Source organism: Prenolepis imparis, unplaced genomic scaffold (genome assembly GCF_030444845.1).
Source record: "Prenolepis imparis isolate NDT839.2.m4 unplaced genomic scaffold, iyPreImpa1.0 SCAF_1, whole genome shotgun sequence".
NCBI lineage: Eukaryota > Metazoa > Arthropoda > Insecta > Hymenoptera > Formicidae > Prenolepis > Prenolepis imparis.
In genome coordinates, this window is record NW_028141159.1 from 21,046,844 (window position 1) to 21,065,571 (window position 18,728).

The following is an 18,728-nucleotide window of genomic DNA, read 5'->3' on the forward strand; positions in this document are numbered from 1 at the left end:
TGTGACGAATATTTTGAATCTATCAATCGAGTTAATTAACTACGACTAACTATAGGAAAATACGGAAAGGAAGAAATGACGAATGACAATTAATAGGTATCGCTCTGGTTAATTAAATAGCCGACATTGACGCATAACCAAATATTTATGGCATCGGGAAAGAGAGAGAAGGAGAAAGAGAGAGAGAGGTTTGAGAAAATTTTGATGGTGATTGAATGTGAGAGTGCTGAAGGAACATTTAATTGCAGTAACGTCGAGTTTCAGAATTATTGTATCTGACGTTTAAAATAATGTTGGAAGTTACAATACGGTTTCGTTCGCGTATCATAATTCATGACAAAGTAACATGTTGCTTTGTAAAATTTGCTCTATTTAGTTTAATAACACATGTGCGGCATGTAAATTGCATTTGTTTAGCATAATATGACATGCGTCATGTTTCATATTTACGATAGAATTACCCTATCGCGCGGCGAGATGTAAACGCGTTGCATTTAATCAAGTGCAACCTTACGTTTAATCAATATAACAATCTTGGTGTATAATTTTAGATTGAATATATGTTCGTATATAGAGGGAATATATATTCTCGACTAAATACGCGTCCGCAAACATAGATGGATATATATATCGCTCTCCATCCGGCATATTCAAGTTAAAAGATAGGGAATCCACTCTTAAAATGTTCAGTCCCTCGGAGGGTACGTAAGCCCCGGGACAGATTTGCATACTTTTCTTGTGACCCGGATTTAAAAACAATTTTGTATGTTCTTTTGCAATTCTCCAACAACGGTTCGTAAAGCATCATTATCGTTTAAACTTTTTACTACCGACATTTGGATAATACATCGATACGCAATGTTCTCGAAGAGGAAAAATCGGTGCTTCTTTTTTATAGCTTTCTCTTAAAATCTTTAAACACACACGCACACATACATTGAAACTTTTATTAAGCTTATTTTATAATATTATCATAAATTCGATTCATTAATTATTATCTGTCAATAATTTGCATAATACTTATACTTTAATAACAGATTTGTAACGGTTAAAGTAAATTTCTTTTGCCCTAAGTACATTTTCATACGCTGTCTTAATAAATAATAATATTTTATCAATCTGTGAGATAAACTTCTCTTTGTAATTCCAAGAATTATTTCAAGAAGTAGTCGTTTCACAAAAGTCCATCTTGACGATCTTAACATAAACTCATGAATGAAGAAACGCGGAAAATAGAAGGATCTTATTTTCTTCAATACCTACCAGGGTGACTCGTTACCTGCACCCGGCAGCACTATTGCCTTGCTAAAGTTACTAGTTACTTGGACGGGGCATCCTTAATCAAGCTGGCAAAGAAAAGTGACTCATAGAAAGAGAGAGAGAGAGAGAGAGAGAGAGAGAGAGAGAAAGGTCAAGATATGTAAATTAAAGAGAGATGTTCGCGTAACAAAGATATACATGTCTGTAGAGAATTTGTGCAAAAAATTTATACCGTTATATATGTGTATATAAATATATAAACGTTCAATATATAAATTTATTATAAGATATTTCTAATATATATTTTAATGTATTAATCTTATAATATTTATATAATATTATAATATAACATATAAATATTAAAAGATTAAAGTATTACGATTCTCTTAAACATTAAAAAACGAGATAAATGTACATTAATTATTAATTTTGATCTGATGAAACAGCTACATATGCATTTTTCTTTTTTTCTCTTTAAATTAAATCGTGAGAGTGAGAAATTTCTTGGAAAAAGTATTTTCCACATTTTATCGTTTGCAATATCAAATTTATCCACAGATTGTTACATGAAAATATGATGTGATGGGACTCAAGCTCTCTCTTTCTGTTTCCTATTAACTTGTCTCTAATCATCAATTTACTTGCATAGAAAACTTTACTTTGTATAATTATGCACAATGAAATGATATCATCATAATAATATCACGTTATTAGCATTATTAATTAAATCGTCTCAATTTAAAAATACAATATTCTCTTTTTACTATCGACACTATAATACGCGTACGTGACGAAAATATAATACTAGTATAATCTCATTTTGCAATAACAAATAAATGCAATTTTGTATTTAAATATGTAAGCAATTTTAAAGTAAATTCTTTGTTGATCACAATTGTTTCCCTGTAGCGATTTATCGGATTAATTTCTCGTTATTCCACAAGTTGATTATCCAATCATTCGCCGATACGCGCGTATTCTCTTTTTGGCGAAGAAGTTATCGAAGCGGAATATATCGGAAGAGCACACGCTTGGACCGTAATCAAGTTCAGACAATCAGACACAATAAGTAAACCAGTTAGAGACTGATGGAAAAAAAGTATCTTGTGACTTTTTTTAAAATCCTTGTGCCTTTTATGCCAATGTGTTATCAATTGATTATGCGGAACAATTGCTTAATTGCTCATCAATCGTTTCATAATTGACGGCTCGACAAATTGGCTCCGCGATATAAACGATCGGTGATAAATTAATCGAGGTAGCCTCGATACGCGATCTATGTTTCGAAATAGTCCTTATAACATTACAACGGACACATTCATATAATTCATGTATACGATTTATCGCTCACTGAGCATTAAAATTACGCCTCTTTACTCTTTAGAGAGATAAACAAATGCGCTGCATTAATTTGCTCAATTTTTTTCTTCCCTCTTTTTCTCTCATTATTGTAGAAAAAAAACGCAAGAATTTACGCAAAGCGCTCAGTAGTACGTGATACTGCTCTGATTCTGTTCAAAGAATGACAATATGACATAATTTATTCATTTGCAACGTCATTTGACGTACTTTTTCATCTGGCGCGTTTTACCCGTTATTTCATTAAAAAAAGACGTTTGAATGTATAAAAGTACACACAGTTATAACGCTACCAGTACTACATTCATACTCTTCTAATTGCTTTTTTTCCTACTTCAACGTCATTATGCGCCAAACAAAGTATAAGAACAGAAAGAGAGAGAAAGAGAGAGAAAAAAGCAACTCATTCATTATGTAGGATGTTTGTTATTATACTCACAAAAATACACACGAACGTACATTTGCTTTATTAGATAAGTAAAAGCGAATTTAACAATTCACGTTTTATAGCAATATTATGGTCTCTGCAAGTCGTGATCAATTTAAGAATGTTTTCGCTTCTTGCTGCTTTGAAGTGTATTAAGAAATACAGGAAAGCAAGGTGTAATTTCTTGGTTGTTTTCTCAACGATTTGTTAAAAATTAAACATAATGCAGAAAATTAAAGCACACATAATATCAACAATATTATATATATTGTTGAATATATGTCGCATCACATAATTCTCCTTGATATTCAATATCTCAAATAAAAATCGAAAATTATCCTTATTCTCAGCTCGTTTCCGAGCGTCTACCGACGCTCATCAATTTCTGCCTTTTTCATTGTAACGCCTTCGTTAACGTCGATATTTCATACTTCGCTTAACTATATTAAATTAATTACTCTCGTCGCGAAGCGTCCAAGTATATCGTAATTAACAATCTCGATAATTATATCGAAATCAATGACGACGAGAGGTGGAGGGGAATAATGACGTCCCGAGGAGAGGATCTCAATACTTTGCGAATTAAAGAGAAAAAAAGGGGAATTATCCAAATGCGCCGTTTCTCTCTCGACGGCGGACGTGAACAAATGAAAAGAAGTGCAGATTCAAAGTTTTCCCCGCGGTAAGAATTTTCCGAGGGTGACGCGCATCGGGAGGGAGAGGGAGCGAAAAAAGGTTGAGCTTCGCGAGAGAAAGAGCGGCCGTAAAATCGAGCCCTGTGGGAGATGAGAAGACGAATGGTGGCGGGCCGGTAAGAAATCGTGTAAGAAGCGCGACCTTCCCTTCATCCTCTCGCTCTACGACGCGAGAACTCGGCAACCCTTCGATCGTTGTCTATTCGGGTGACATTGCAACGTCTACATCTCGCGAGAACAATCGGAATCGAGAGGAGCGGGGAAGAGATTGACGGGCTTTAAATGTCAACTACGGTATTCGGAAAAAGGGAAGATCTCTCGTTCTCTTTTTATTGCGTTCGCACGCTCGTTCTTCCGCTCGTAAATGATTCGTAACGAATCTGCATTGATAGGTTGCGTATAACAAAAATATTTTTCTCTGGCTGTGATTTTATTAAATGAGAAAAAACATAAAATGAATTTTGATAATATATAAATTTAATCGTATTATCTCCGTTCGTTTGAATTATAATATATTGTACGAATGACCGATTCAAACACGATAATACATTTATAAATAATGAGGATTTAATTTTTTTTTCTAATTTAAGTATTGTGTTGCAATTTTTATAATTGTTGTACGAATCGCAGATAGAAATCGATCACCAGCGTATCAGGCTAAAATATATTCGTTTTTACAAAATGCGATATGCGTCCGCGATAAATTACGTGAATATAGCCATGCAATTGATTTATTGCTCGACCTCAATTACTTGTATCGATATGGTATTTTCTCGCAATCTCTCAATATTCACATGTCCAATGTATGTTATGCTTTTTCAAACCAATCACGTTTTTCATATAAAATATCATTCAAACGCTTCAAACACTCTTATTCATATTTTTATATATCAAACAATTCCATTTTTCACACGCTGTAACATTGGCCATGTCATAATATTGCTATTTTACGTGTCAAAGTAGTCGGCTCTTTTCGACACGTTAATCAGGACAATGTTTTAATCAAGAAATTGTACCTTCTATTATTTTAATACATTACAGGAAGCTAAAGAACGTCTTTATATCGATCGCGACTTGCACCCTCCGTCATTGGAGGTTGCTATCCGAAGTGGAAAATTAAAAGTCACGTGCAACGCTGCATTTTCTTTTTTTTTTGGCGCGCAACTAGTTGTACATTTCACTTCGATCTGTTTGCTGAACGACCGTTCTTTTTCTTTTGCTATTTCTCCAGCGAACACTCGGCTCCGCCGATCCATCCACGGGGCCGGAATGTATTGTTCCTCGGGACGTAAAACGCGTTTTTCCCTTTTTCCCCGTGAACTACCCATTCGACCGGCAAATTAAAAACTGCGTATCGAGTGCATTTTTTTACTTTTGCACGTTTTAATACGAATAATCATTTATCAGAGCTGCGCTGTGTCTTTTGCCTCCCTTCCTTCTTTCTCTCGAGAATTTTCGAATTCACCGCAACAAACATCGGCTAGAATTCATTCGTATTCGTAGGGACGTACCGCGTCGTTAGTCAGATCGCATCCTACGTTAATCCGATGGTGTTTCCCGCGGTGGCGTAAAGAATTAAAATCGCTTTACAACGTGTCGTGGACCATTAAGCCCGTACCGTTTAATTTAGTATTCGCGCGAGGCGAATAAAAGCAGCGAACGATCCCCGAAGAATCGCGATGAGTTTTTATCGCGGGGGTAGATGGTGGAGGGATTATTTTAACGGGAGAGGGAGGGAGGGGGGGTATATATGCTAACAGCGGGAACAAATAGCGCGCGGCTACAGCAACAAGTGCACAATAAGGTAATCGACTGTAGTAAGTAGAAATTACGGTCCATTACGCGCCCGCATCTCAAACGTTGCAAGAATTTTTAAGTTCGCTTCGTGTACTACTTGCTGCCTCGCCACGGGCGATGTAGCGTGTTTAGACCCGAGCTCGCGAGCAACACTGCAGCTCGCAGGCAATTTCTCCGGGGTTATCGAGCGTACAAGATTGAATATTTCTAGCATTAACGTAAACAATACATCAATGATGCATCTATTTATTTATCGCTACGCTCAATCTTCGGGATATTGATACGATGCAAAATATATTTCAACGCGTTGCGCCTCTGCGTTCGAGATACTTTCAACATACGGGGATTTATTGCAAAAAAAAAAAAAGAGAATAAGAAATGGTTTTGTAATAAATAATAAATGTAAAAAAGAATTATATAATATATTCAGAAGTTGAAAATTAGTTTGAAAATATGTTCGAAAATAACGTGAAGAGAATTAAGCGCTTGTATATTTTAAATTATATCTCGTAATAAAGATATCGTTTTCCAATATTAAATTACTACGTTAAAAATTAGCTACTTTTCTAACATTCATAAAATGCTGAAAACAGTTTCCTCGGGATAGAAGGCAGTTTAAACTCTGCAACGTTAAATTTTTAAATCCTTGTTCTCTGTAAAATCATTTGATTTAGAAACCGCTGACTTTTTCCACCCGTGGAATTAAAACTAGCTATTTAAACTTTTTTATTTTTATGAAACTTTTAATGCGTGAATCTCGCAAGCTCTTGGAATCTTTTATTCGCATTTTGCAATTGTCTGTCTAAGTGCTGCTCTCTATAAAAATCGATGGGATTTTTATAAGGACTTAAAAAAATTTACGAAGACGCAAGGACTACGTCTGTGTAATCATCTCAGAAAGCAATCAACGTTCTTTGATTTTAAAAGTCCGTATCGGGTCCTTCGAAAAACGGCGTCGTTAACGGTGTCGTTCTTCTTGAAAGGGCCCAGACTACAATGGTCCACGTAACGAAGTACTTTCTTTTCTAAACAACTCTTTTACAACGAATCAGGTGGCGCGAGTCCTGCGTGGGCTGCTTTTATCGTCGTACTAACCTTGCGAGATAAAGGCGCCATCCTTGAAGAGGCGTAAAAAGAAACGGACGTTCCGTGAGCTTAATGAGATGGCTCGAGGCTCGATGGTTCCCCTTTCATCGCGGTTGAAAATAAAATCTAGGAATGGCGCGTTGACTCCTTTTTCTGCTCCACAGAATCTAGATAGATCGTCTGTCATGGCTGTTATATATTCATCTAAAGCGAATTCTTATCGAATACTTAGGTTTCATGTCTCTTTGCAGAAATCCTCGCAATAAATCAGAATTGAATTATTTGAAAATAAAATTAAATAAGTGATAGCTAAAAATGGAAAAAAATGAAAAAAAATCGATAAGTAGCATACTCGAAAGAATTAAGTCAATATCTGGTATCTAAATCTCTATCTAAATAAAAGAAGCGAATAATTATATTTTCTTGCAATTATTTCAAATGATTAAATGTGTGTGTTTTTTTCTCTTTAAAAATCTCTTTAAAAGTACGAAGAATGAAGATGCTGCATTAATGCGGTTGCAATTCACAACATGCTTCAATTGTTGTAGAAAGCAAACATGCCAGATATGATTGATTCTTTCGGTCAAGCTTTGCGTCGGTAGATCAATTTTGCTTTTTCTACTATATATGTTATCTAGACACACGTCTGTTTGCATCAATCAAACGATCATTATTCACTGAATGTTGCAATAAATAATACATTTGTCGAGAAAAGCGAATTGTTTGCACATAAAGAATATATTTTTGTTCATAAATTTCAAGATTAATTATATATATATGAATTTTGTTATATGTATATGTACATATATAAAATTAATTTTGAAATTTATGAATTTAATTTTTTAATTATATATAAACATAAAAGAGTAAATTTAATAATTAAATATATAAAATAAATTTTTTAAAATGCATAGAATCTTTTCGGAATATTCTCACTGTTTAAATATTATATTTATATATTTGAAACGTGATTTTTGAATGTGATATAAAAATTATCGAAATCGATGAAGACGACACCGTCTAGAATTGGAATTTGCGAGAAGGAACGTAACGATTCCAACGTGTCCTGATATCGTGCATTGGGATGAAAATCTCATTGAATCTTGTCCTTCGGATCAGCGAACCCACTTTAGCTGGGACAATTATGCTGGGGGCCCAGAGGCGCTCCTATTTGGCGCAGCTGTATATCTCAATATTATCCGCTTTGCGATTATTAATTTCGCGTACAATGCCGAAACGATCTCACGAACGTTCGTGACCCCAAGTACGAGCCCTCGAACTGTAGAAACCGGAATTCGGGGTTGTTGGTCTTGGTCTTAATAGTGCCGCGAGGTAGTTTGCAGCCACCGGAGCGTCGGTAACGGTCGGACCCTTCGTACTGAGATCTGCGTATCTGCGGGATACGACGAAACGCCACGGTGATATGCCATGTCTCCGTTGTACCATGACGTTCCTGATTAGATAAGAAGTCCTTGGAAATTCGTGAAATTAACGGAAGAGTCCTAATTTCTCGTCCGCCGAAATAACGATCGGTTCTTACAACGTCGATTAGCTCTTGCAATCACTGTGTCCCTTCGCAAAATTAGAAAGTAGTACCGGAAGAAAGTCGAAAAAATCGATTAAAAGTTAATCGGTATTTAAATGGAACATTTTCTTGAGAGAACAGTGTTGTACTTTTGCAACATTGTAGCCTGTTGCGCGTCTGCACACACACAGTCACATCTGTACTTATAGAGTGAGAACCGATAATTTAATCGAGATGCACCGAGAGTTAAATCCACGGTCGATTGGTGTCGTCTTTAATCCCTCCGGAGACCGAACTTTCTACACGTTTTCTCATTACCGACAACGTCAGCGTATTTCTCTTAGCGGGGATATCCCTTCGGTAAGATATTTATTTGTAACTCACGCGCCCCTCTTCCTTCCTTCTCTTCTCCCGCACACGCTAAAGGCCATATCTTTCGAGAAAATTACTTGTCTCCCGCAGACTAAACGCCGTCGTTCAAGCGGCAAACTTTAACCGCATTATGAAATTCACTTAAAACTTTGAATAAGTTTCCCAATTGATACCTGAATGTCCGCGGAATTGATATAACGTTCGTCTTCACCCCTCCGTTACCCGGAGGATAAATACCACCGATGGCCGTTATTGATCGACAACATAAAGTCCACTGTAGATTATTATCTCGCCGGCGCGCATCCATTTTTCCATTGTAGATTATAGATTCCCCGGGTCCGTGTTCAATTTTCTCGAACGGCCATCATAAATCTCGCTTGAAAATTGAAGTCTCTCTCCTTTCTCGTCCGACTAGGGCCGAAAGGGGTATATATATTCGCAGATTTTCGCAGTCAGTTTTTTTTCGCCGCTCGTCAGCGATTCTTGGACGGTTTTTTTTTTGTTTTTTGTTCGGTCAGCTATCGTCGGTTCTTTCTCTCTCTCTCTCTCTCTCTCTCTCTCTCTCTGCGCCCGTAGTTCCCGTCGAATAATTACTTTGCATGCCAAATCTCCATCGCGCGACCAACCCCTCTTCGATCCGCGTGACGGATAGCGTCGCGTAAATTAATGCATCAAACGCATCAATCGTTTCACGCATCTTCGCGCAACGAGATCCCGAAACGAAAATGCCGATATCGACTAGCCTCGACCTGCTCGCAAAAGTGCAATTCACGTCGGGACATTTTTCGGTTTCTCCTTCGGTTTTCCCGTGGAAAAAGCCCGGGGAACTTGTTTCGCGGAATCTACACCGCTGCCACCGACAGAATTCAAGCGCCCTTCTTTTTCGTAGATTCCTGAAGAACCTCGAGGCACACGAATAGCTTCGAAACTGTCGATTCAGGACGGCTTATCGAGGCAATTAAACTTTCCTCGCTGCAACGCGACGAGAAAAGCTTCGCGTAAATACATACGTGCACACATATGCATCTGCATACGTGCATATTGAACGATCAAAGAGAGATGTATGCAAGTCATTTATTTTTGTGGCACGTGATTTTTTTCTTCGGGAATATTTAATATAAAAAAAAAACGATTTATAATGCGAAATTTTAAATAATTAAACAAGAAAAAGTCATAAGTTTTGTTGTATTAGAAATGCTAATTTTAATTCAATTAATATTAATGTTAATTAACATTAATATTAATTAATTAATATTATAATTAAGAATAATATTCAATTAATTTTTTAATTAATATTAATGCACACTTTCTAATTAATATTAATATGTATTTTGTGATATTATTTTCATCGACGTAAACCGCGGATTTCTTATCGCGCGCGATAGTAATAATTAAGAAATGATAACGGGATTGCAATATTAATTTTAATTTAATTAACATTAATGTTAATTAATATTAAGATTAAGAATAATATTAAATTAATTTTTTTAATTAATATACACAATCTAATTACTATTAATACGTATTCGGTGATTATTTCCATCGATGCGTGAATTGCGAGTTTCTTATCGTGCGGGACGGCAATAATAATTCAGAGTGGTAGATAATGTCGGATCAGAGGAAACTGCATGGCGGAAACTCAGACTCGCGGACAACCGGGTCGTGTTGATTGCGAATCGATGATCGAACGCGCGTGTTGAATCAATTATAAGGCCGCGGCCACGGTGATTATTGGCCGACCGGGCGCGGGTTCATATCGGATGCGGACGAAGCTGCATATGTCACACGTGCATCACGTCCCCAGATCCCGGCTGGTTACATCCTCTCGACCGTCACCCTCCACTCGACGGAGGTCAAGTCGTGTTTGACAGCGACACGTTTCGAGGGTCATTACACGCCGGACGTGCGTGTTAAGCGTGCGCCTCGCTAGCCGCGCGAGACTCACTATCAAAATTCTGACGTACAGTCGGAATATCTGAATTCGTTAACCGCGCATATCGCGCGACTGTGGTCAAGACTTTGTGCGCCTTTTTTTAGCCGTTAGACACATATCTCGACTCATATTTCGCTTTCTACATTTAGATGAGAAAACTAGTAGTTCTCTCAGGAATATATGTAACGCATTTCATGAATTTTATAAATAAATACATGAAATTCTGATGGCCTGTATGTGCGATATATGTATATATATATATATTGCAATATTTGTATTTGACAATGTTATCGTGTAAATATGTGTAATAATTCAATAATGTGTAGAATAATTTATACCTTAAAAAGCGCGCGCACATACACAATACACACACACACACATGCCATTTAAATTGCAATATTTTATTATAGATCCAAGTATTACAATACAATCACATCGTAATCAATATTTTAGAAATATTAAACTGACGCAACTTAACAGAAATATTTAAATATTAAACTAAATAATTTGAAAAATAAATCATTACAATTAATATTAAAGAATATTTAAATTATAACATATATATAATTGTAATAGTGTTTGCATAATATGACTATTATAAATGCATAGCTATAGTATAATATATTATAACTCTTGTATATTATAATAACAATGTTAACATTTATACTACAATTTTGCTTGCTCTTCATCAGCAATGAAAATTGGAATAAGATGTTTATATAATATACGATGGTTTATACTATGTATTACAATTAATTAATTTAATAAAATAATACGCACTAATAATTATTAATTATATCTATTGCACAGCAAATAAGTCTTATTCTACGTTGTTCTACGTTAATCTATTTATATTTATCGGTAATTTAATTTTACTTAACTTATAAAACTAAGTGAAATGAGACTTGATATTAATCTAATTATTTTATAGCAGTATATAAAAAATTTTTACGTAAATTATTTCGGGATTATTTATTTATAAATATTAAAATATGTAATATTAAAAAAAGAGAAATTAATTCCTAATAAATTTTAGTAAATTTTACAGTGAGAAAAAAGTGATTAATACTCAATACTTTTTTTCAGGGTATAACAGTGCCGTTCAAAGTATCGCGCGTAAAAGTGCGGGAGTTTGTTTAAACATTTAAACTATCGCGCGTACAAATGCAGGAGTTCGTTTAAAGTATCACGCGTATAAGTGCGGGAGTGTCGTTAGAAATATCGTGCGTATGAGATCCTGACAACCTGAGAGGAGGAGGAAGCCTAGGAGAGGCATCAGGCACCGACGAAGCAATCCTGAGGTGAATATTTATTATTTGTTTATTAATTATCATAACTCGCATATGCGCGCATTAATTTGGTTCGTTTATTTGAATGATTTAAATGAGCATGAATCAGAAAATATTTTATATAAACACTATTTTATATATTAATAAGAAATAATCTTTTCAGCATTTATAAAATAAATCCATTAAATATCTGCTTATTATTATGTACCTCGGATATAAAATTTAATGCATATAATAATAATTTTTTGAATATTAATTATTTTGAGCATAGCTACAATTTGGATCTTTTATTTATGTTACAGATCAACACAGTTTTAATGCAGTCAACTTCGCATCGACTGGTGAGTCAGAAACATTATTTTATGACAAAAAAAATGATAATTATAGTTCGATTGCGAAATTGCGATGCGCGACTTTACCTAACTTACAAGATTTTTGTGCTTGATATTTTAGTGATATATAATGACGTATTAATGATTTTCCTTCAATACAAATATTACGCGTTGTCGCGTCGCGATGAGGAAGAATCCTCCTGATGCATATTTAAAGATCCTCCCTGGATTTACGCTGAATGTGTGAAGTAACGAGTAACTTCAATATTCATGAACTTTAGACATTTGAATCTACCTTGGACAAATCGAATGAATTTATGTCGAGAAACAAATGAGAAAGAAAAATGATAGAAATCTTCGGCTTTGGAATCGCTATTGTGAAGAGAAAGCGCAATCAATAAAATATTTGCATACGAATAAACTGCATAAAATTGTGAGAATAGAAGAATATAATTCAATTGACGGGGGAACAAATTGCATTTTTTAAAACAATGCGTGTAATTAGTTAATCCGTCCAAAGTTCATTAGTAATATTTGTTTTAGCAGTAATTAAGGAAAATAATAACTCTATCTGACTAAATAGTGGTGTGAGAAAACTACTTTAAAAAATTCTTTTAAAAAATATTTCTGAAATATTCTGACTGTACAGTTTGGAATATAATTTTGAATGTATCTTCAGCAAAGCAGCCTCAGAAATTATTCAGCCAGCAAAATACTTTAAATTAAAAAATTTTATCGTTAAATTATCGCTATAGAAAATTTGTGGAAAATCTTTTTCACTATTCATATTCGATTTTTGTTTTGGCTTTTGCAAAGTTATCATCATTCATGAAATGATCGAAAAGACGAATCTAATAAAAGAAACGCGAAAGACGAAGAGAAGATAGACAAATAGAGGATGATAGTGTCAGAGAGAGCGGCAATGCTGTACATAGCGATGAGATAAAAATATGGAGTAAGAGTCATATATTCAAACGTGGTCGAAAGGAATGTCTTTTGTTGGTTCGCGGACGGTGCAGTTTCAACGACGGATTGACATACCATTTGAATAACGTTCAGTCTGTTTTCATCTTTTCCTTCGCGCCTTCCTTCTTAGCATACCTGGTGACTTGCTCTTTCGTGTGCTCGCATAATTCTCTCCTGACTTACCGCATTTTTCTGAAGGCAGTCGTATGGAAAATATCTTACTGAAGCGAACCTATTGTCATCATCATGTCCTTCGACCTTACTCGTAAATGAAGTGCAGCTAGCAAAGTAATGGCTTAGTCGATATGTCGATATATTCTCTGCGAGGACATTTTAATTGTCTACAATATCTTTCTGATTGATAGAAAACGTCAATTTTTGCCAATAAACGCGCGAGAGGAAAAAAGTTTGCTAAATTCGGTGACAGAAAAGCTACGTGCGTATTTTAATTTAATGTTGAGTTTTAAATAATTATTATAAGTAAATAACACAAGTGATATAAAACGAAATTGAATCATTTTCATCATATTTGTTTATTATAACTCTATTGAAAATCAAAATTTATGTGTGAAATACTTTTCAAGGGATGACTTTGTTAGACGTGAGCTATATGAAAATTAAATGATGAAATTTAGTAGTATATTATTATATTCTCGTGTTATCGACTAACAATAAGATATAACTTTCTCGCGTGTGGCGGATGTATTCTATGAAATAAATGAAACGCACGAAGTTTATATATATATTTTTGAACGTATCGTTACGGCCGATTGTGACAGTCGCTCCATTTTCATGCCATTCGTAACAGTTACGTGATACACGCCGCTTGCAATTTTGATTTTGATTCATGTCTATATTAATATAGTGCGAAATAATACTGCAAATAAACGTAAAAAATATATGTTCAATTATACGAAACGCTCCTATATAAATACCCTCATGAAAAAATATTTTTATAAATAAAAACGATCTCGCGAGAATATTTCGATATGATACGCGTACAATTTACGTTTTATTGCACTCTAATTATTCGTCGCGTATAATTTTTCCGTAAATCGTTCGTACATTGCCGTAATCGCCGCATGTCAAATTTATTGATTGCATAGGCAATTTTCCAAACGAGAGGAGTATAGAGCGTTGCCGTATCATAAAGCGCGACAGCTCGTTCGTCGAATAAACAAATGCACTCCGGCGTGCTATGACCTACTATCGTTGCACTATACGAAATGTCGATTAAACACCGCTCTCGGATTGTCATCCTGCATTTGCCGAAACAAAATGTTAGCTTATTATAATGTTATTATAATGTCTTGTAAGTTAGGTAAGGTATTTTTCTACTTTTTAACCACACACGATTATTTTCCGATTTACACGCTAAGATGTAGAAACTACGGAATATCTACGTGCGAACATTACATTTGCGTTGAATCATCCGTACATATAAAACCTCAGAGAACTCTTATCTAAGTAGGAAACGTTACATTCCTCTTCGCGCACTGCATTCACGCCACGAAAAGCGCATAAACCAACCGCCTACTCCTCCTTTTCACAAATGTTTCTTATCCAGACTTATCACTTTGTCACCATCCTTTCTATTTTGCGCATTCAATTCGCATCCGCGGATTTGTCGCGCAGACATATACGCGTTATATTTAATCTAACCGATAAAATGACAGTTTTCTTGATCATTTTTGTTCTCTTTCTCAATTGCACGTAAGAGAATAAAACAGATTTAGTTTGCCCTTTTTGATGAAAGAAATGTCGAATAAAAAATTAAAAGCACCCGCGGTAACCGAGAAATGGGTGTCGTAAAACATGGAGATTTTGTACCGTCCTATAAAGTCGTTTACGCTGGCGGCCAACCTGGGGGATGAATAATAATTCGTGATTAGTAATGTCCGCGGAACAGAGAAACTGCAAATGGCAGTGACGAGTTTGAAATCCTCGTGCGTCCTGACACGGATGAGAATTTTTAATATGACCTGGAATTGAAAAGTAGCGCAACTTTTGAATAATGTAGCTTAGGTTGGAAAATCTCGTGTCTTTATACGTTCACATGTCAAGGAAATATAATTTATGCGTCATTTGTAATTCTCAATTAAGGCTTGCCAAAAATATGCAGAAACTTTTAAAATTAATACTGCATAATATAAAAATGACATTTATTTATTTCGAAAGCAAGTAATTTAGTAATTTACAATATTGTTAAATTATATGAATATTTCGATAGCTTCAGAAATAAATGTGATTATTTTATCAAACAATTTAATTGACTTTAATGATACACGTATCTAAGCAAATAAATTTTGAAAAATTTCCAAAAAATTTCAAAGTTTTTATAAAATAGAAATTTACAAAACATCATCGACAATTTCGATCGTGATATTAATTAATTAATATAGACACACAGGGACGATTCCATCAGCTATATAGAAAAATATTTATCTTTTTATATAAAGCAAGACTTGGTTTTTTAATTAATGAAAAAGCAGAGTGTGTTTCCACAATTTGCATTATGAATATTAAATACTTAGAGATGAGTGATTATAAAGCACTTATCGTTGCTAAAACTATCTCTGCTATCAGGTTCCCGCTAAGTAAAGATAATCTATTAAATAGCGATTTACTTAATGCCCACATTAATCGATAAAAACAGCCGCCTTTATCGGCGCAAACGACCGTTCTATTTTTCCTAAAACCATCTTAACCGCAACGACGACAGCCGACATCCCCCCCTTTCCCCCTTAATCCCAATACACCCGTCGTCGTCTCTCTCCTGGGAACGAAATCCGGACGCGTTGAAGCATACTTCGTTTATCGCCCGTGGAAACGAGATCTTCGCTTCCACCACGTCCTCCGAATTCTCTCGTTCGTAATGGCGAACGTAGCGAACGTTAATCTCCCCGCTAATGTCCGCAGCTCGTACGACGGTGCCCGCGGAAGGATCTTAATCGCGATTGTTAACTGGAGCGGTGCCGAATTTTCGCGTAGCCATCCGACGACGGTTAACGACGACGACGAGGATGACGATGTCGAAAGAGGACGATGGATATTCTCAGGGATGGTACAGAGCCCGCGTTTTCCTCTTCCCGTCTTACAAAAACCTCCACCAACTGACTACTTCTGGTCGAAAGTTTCCGTGATGGCGCGTCGCGTCCATCCCTCGCTCGCATTATCCCCTTTCTTCTCCTTCTTCCTCGCCACATGCTCTCTCTTCGTCGCCCTGGCCCGGTTAGAGCGCACATCAGCGAGATGAACGACGAGACGAAGTTCGCGGCAGTGGATGGCGACGAAGGGGTACATTGGCGAGCGATGCTAGGGAGAGAAAAGGGGGTTTGTTCCCCCGAAAAGTGCGCGCGGGCTAGAACGCAAAGAGGCTTGGAAGAAGTAATAATGTGTAGTAACGACTCCACCAGTCTCTCGGTTAACCTTTATATCCGTGACTTATATCGGTCCTATTTTCTATCCAGAATCTCGCGTAAATTCCATCCCGGGACTAGCTTTATCTCTGTCTCCTCTTCGCGCCCCGGAGCTTTTATTGTCCGCGAAACGGACGCGCGCATATAATACTCGGGTAGGACGATGTCTTGGGCGTTGGTCGGGGACATTCGCGAGAGTAAAGGCGACGGAAATTTGCATGAAAGTTAAATAGTCGACTGACTCGAGACTCGCTCGGGCTTCGAGGCTCGACGCTGACCGTTTTAAACGGACGGCAACAACGAATAACGAGGTAGTAACATTGCGTCTCAAGTTTAATGCACTTTTGTCGTGAAAGTTACATACGCGCTGGCTGGTTGGACACACAATATGTTACATTATACATGTGCAACATAGAACATATCCCGTGTATAAATAGTGCAAAAGCGTAAAATCTATATTTGAATTTTGAAACATACTTTCAAACGTCATTTTTGAACGTCATTTTTGAACGACTTTGAAACGTCATTTATCTCCTTTTGAATTTATTTTATTTTATTTTATTTTTTATCTAATTTTTAATCTTTTATGGATTAATTAGGAAACAATAATAGAATATATTACGGATATTTCCTATGTTATTAATAATATTTTTCGATTCTTTACGAAACAATTAGTCAGAGATTTCGGACACACAATATGTTACATTATACATATTACAAGTGCAACATAAAACATTCTATATGAATAGTGCAAAATCTATATTTGAATGAAACGCTTGTATATCATGTATTCTCTTGAATTTATTTTTATTTTCACCTGATTTTTTAATTTTTCATTTATGAATTATTTAACTAGGAAACAATATCTAGACTATATTATGCATATTTTCTACATTGTTAACAATATTTCTCGATCCTTCGCGAAACAATTAGTCAGAGATCTCGCAGTTTTGAGATAAATTTATTCATATCCGGCATATACGCGAATCAATCTGCGAGAAATGAGACAACTCAGCTGAGAACGAGACAATTCATCGTCATATTGTTGGATTGGCATCGAATCCTCGACGATCCATCACGGTCAGGCGCATCTAGGTATCATTCTCTTCGTGTGTTTTCATCGTATAGGTATTGATTCATTTCCCGTACATAGACGGTTGTATAAAAAAAGAAAAAAATTTACGCCGGCATCGACATGGCGATACGAGGCCATTGTGTCACTGGATCGAGAGTTCTTCAAGCGTGCATCATCATTGTTTCTCTATTTCATACGCGTACAAAGACAGGAATATTATCGAAACAAAGATAAAAGACATTCTTCCTCGACGCGCTTTTCGCTGTTTGAATACTGACAATGAATTGAATTCAGGTCTGATTACTATCTCTGAAAAACCGAGATTTCTTACCTGACTTATTTCGACACCATCCCTCGCTGCTAGAGAAGAGAAAGAGAGAGAGAGCAAAAGGTTTTATCGCAGGAAAATAGGTTTCTTGCCGAGAGAGGAGGGCGTATAGAGAAGAAATGAAAGGGAGTTATTTCGAGAAGTCGCCGACACGCTCGGCAGAGAAAGCTCTCGTTGACTAAGTGCACTTTACAGAATTCAAGTACACTATTCAACGTTCTCCAGCGAGAAGTAACATCGCCGCGGCCGGTTAACATGGCTACGCACTTGATAAATATTTTTATACCGACTGACCCTTCGCGAAGAACGTCAAGACCGTAGATCGTTGCGGTTCACGTCTCGTCGGCGAAATCGAAATGGAGCACCCGAGATGACAAGACGACCTCGCGACGGGGACGAACGGACAACGAGGGTGAGAGTAGAGGGTTTTCTTGCGCGCGGCACACACGTTTTCCAATGGAGATCCCAGCTGTGTGATAAAGTTCATTTCGCTCGCCCGACCGGCTGGTGACGACAGTATCTTCCTTCTTTCTACCCCGCAGGAGATAGCGCAGACATCCAATCTTGTAACGGCGGTACACGAAGACGACAACGATTATCGCGGGTAGCCGTGTGAAAATTGAACCGCCACTGATGATCCAGTGGACCCCGCAACGGGATTGCTCTTCGAAGGTTGTGTAACATAGATAATACGTGATTCGCCGAACCTCGTTTCATTTTGAAAATCGGGAAAAGATAAGGGAAATGTTAACAAGAAAAATACGTTGAGAAAGAAGTTGTACGCTAATTCTGACTAATATTAACCCAAGGTATTTCATCAAAAATTCAATTAGCATATTAACCGAGGAAATAATCGAGACAGGAC

General features: G+C 36.3%; 1 protein-coding gene across 2 annotated transcripts in view; it reads left to right on the forward strand.

The window, feature by feature from the left end:
- The window catches only part of LOC145935786 (uncharacterized), a 204,787-nt gene that overhangs the window by 82,091 nt on the left and 103,968 nt on the right, over positions 1-18,728 (forward strand). For both annotated transcript variants that reach the window (XM_083037399.1, XM_083037390.1), the window contains 2 exons: positions 11,541-11,755; positions 12,046-12,084. The gene's annotated coding sequence lies outside the window, so the exon portion shown is untranslated. The remainder of the gene's footprint in view (positions 1-11,540; positions 11,756-12,045; positions 12,085-18,728) is intronic.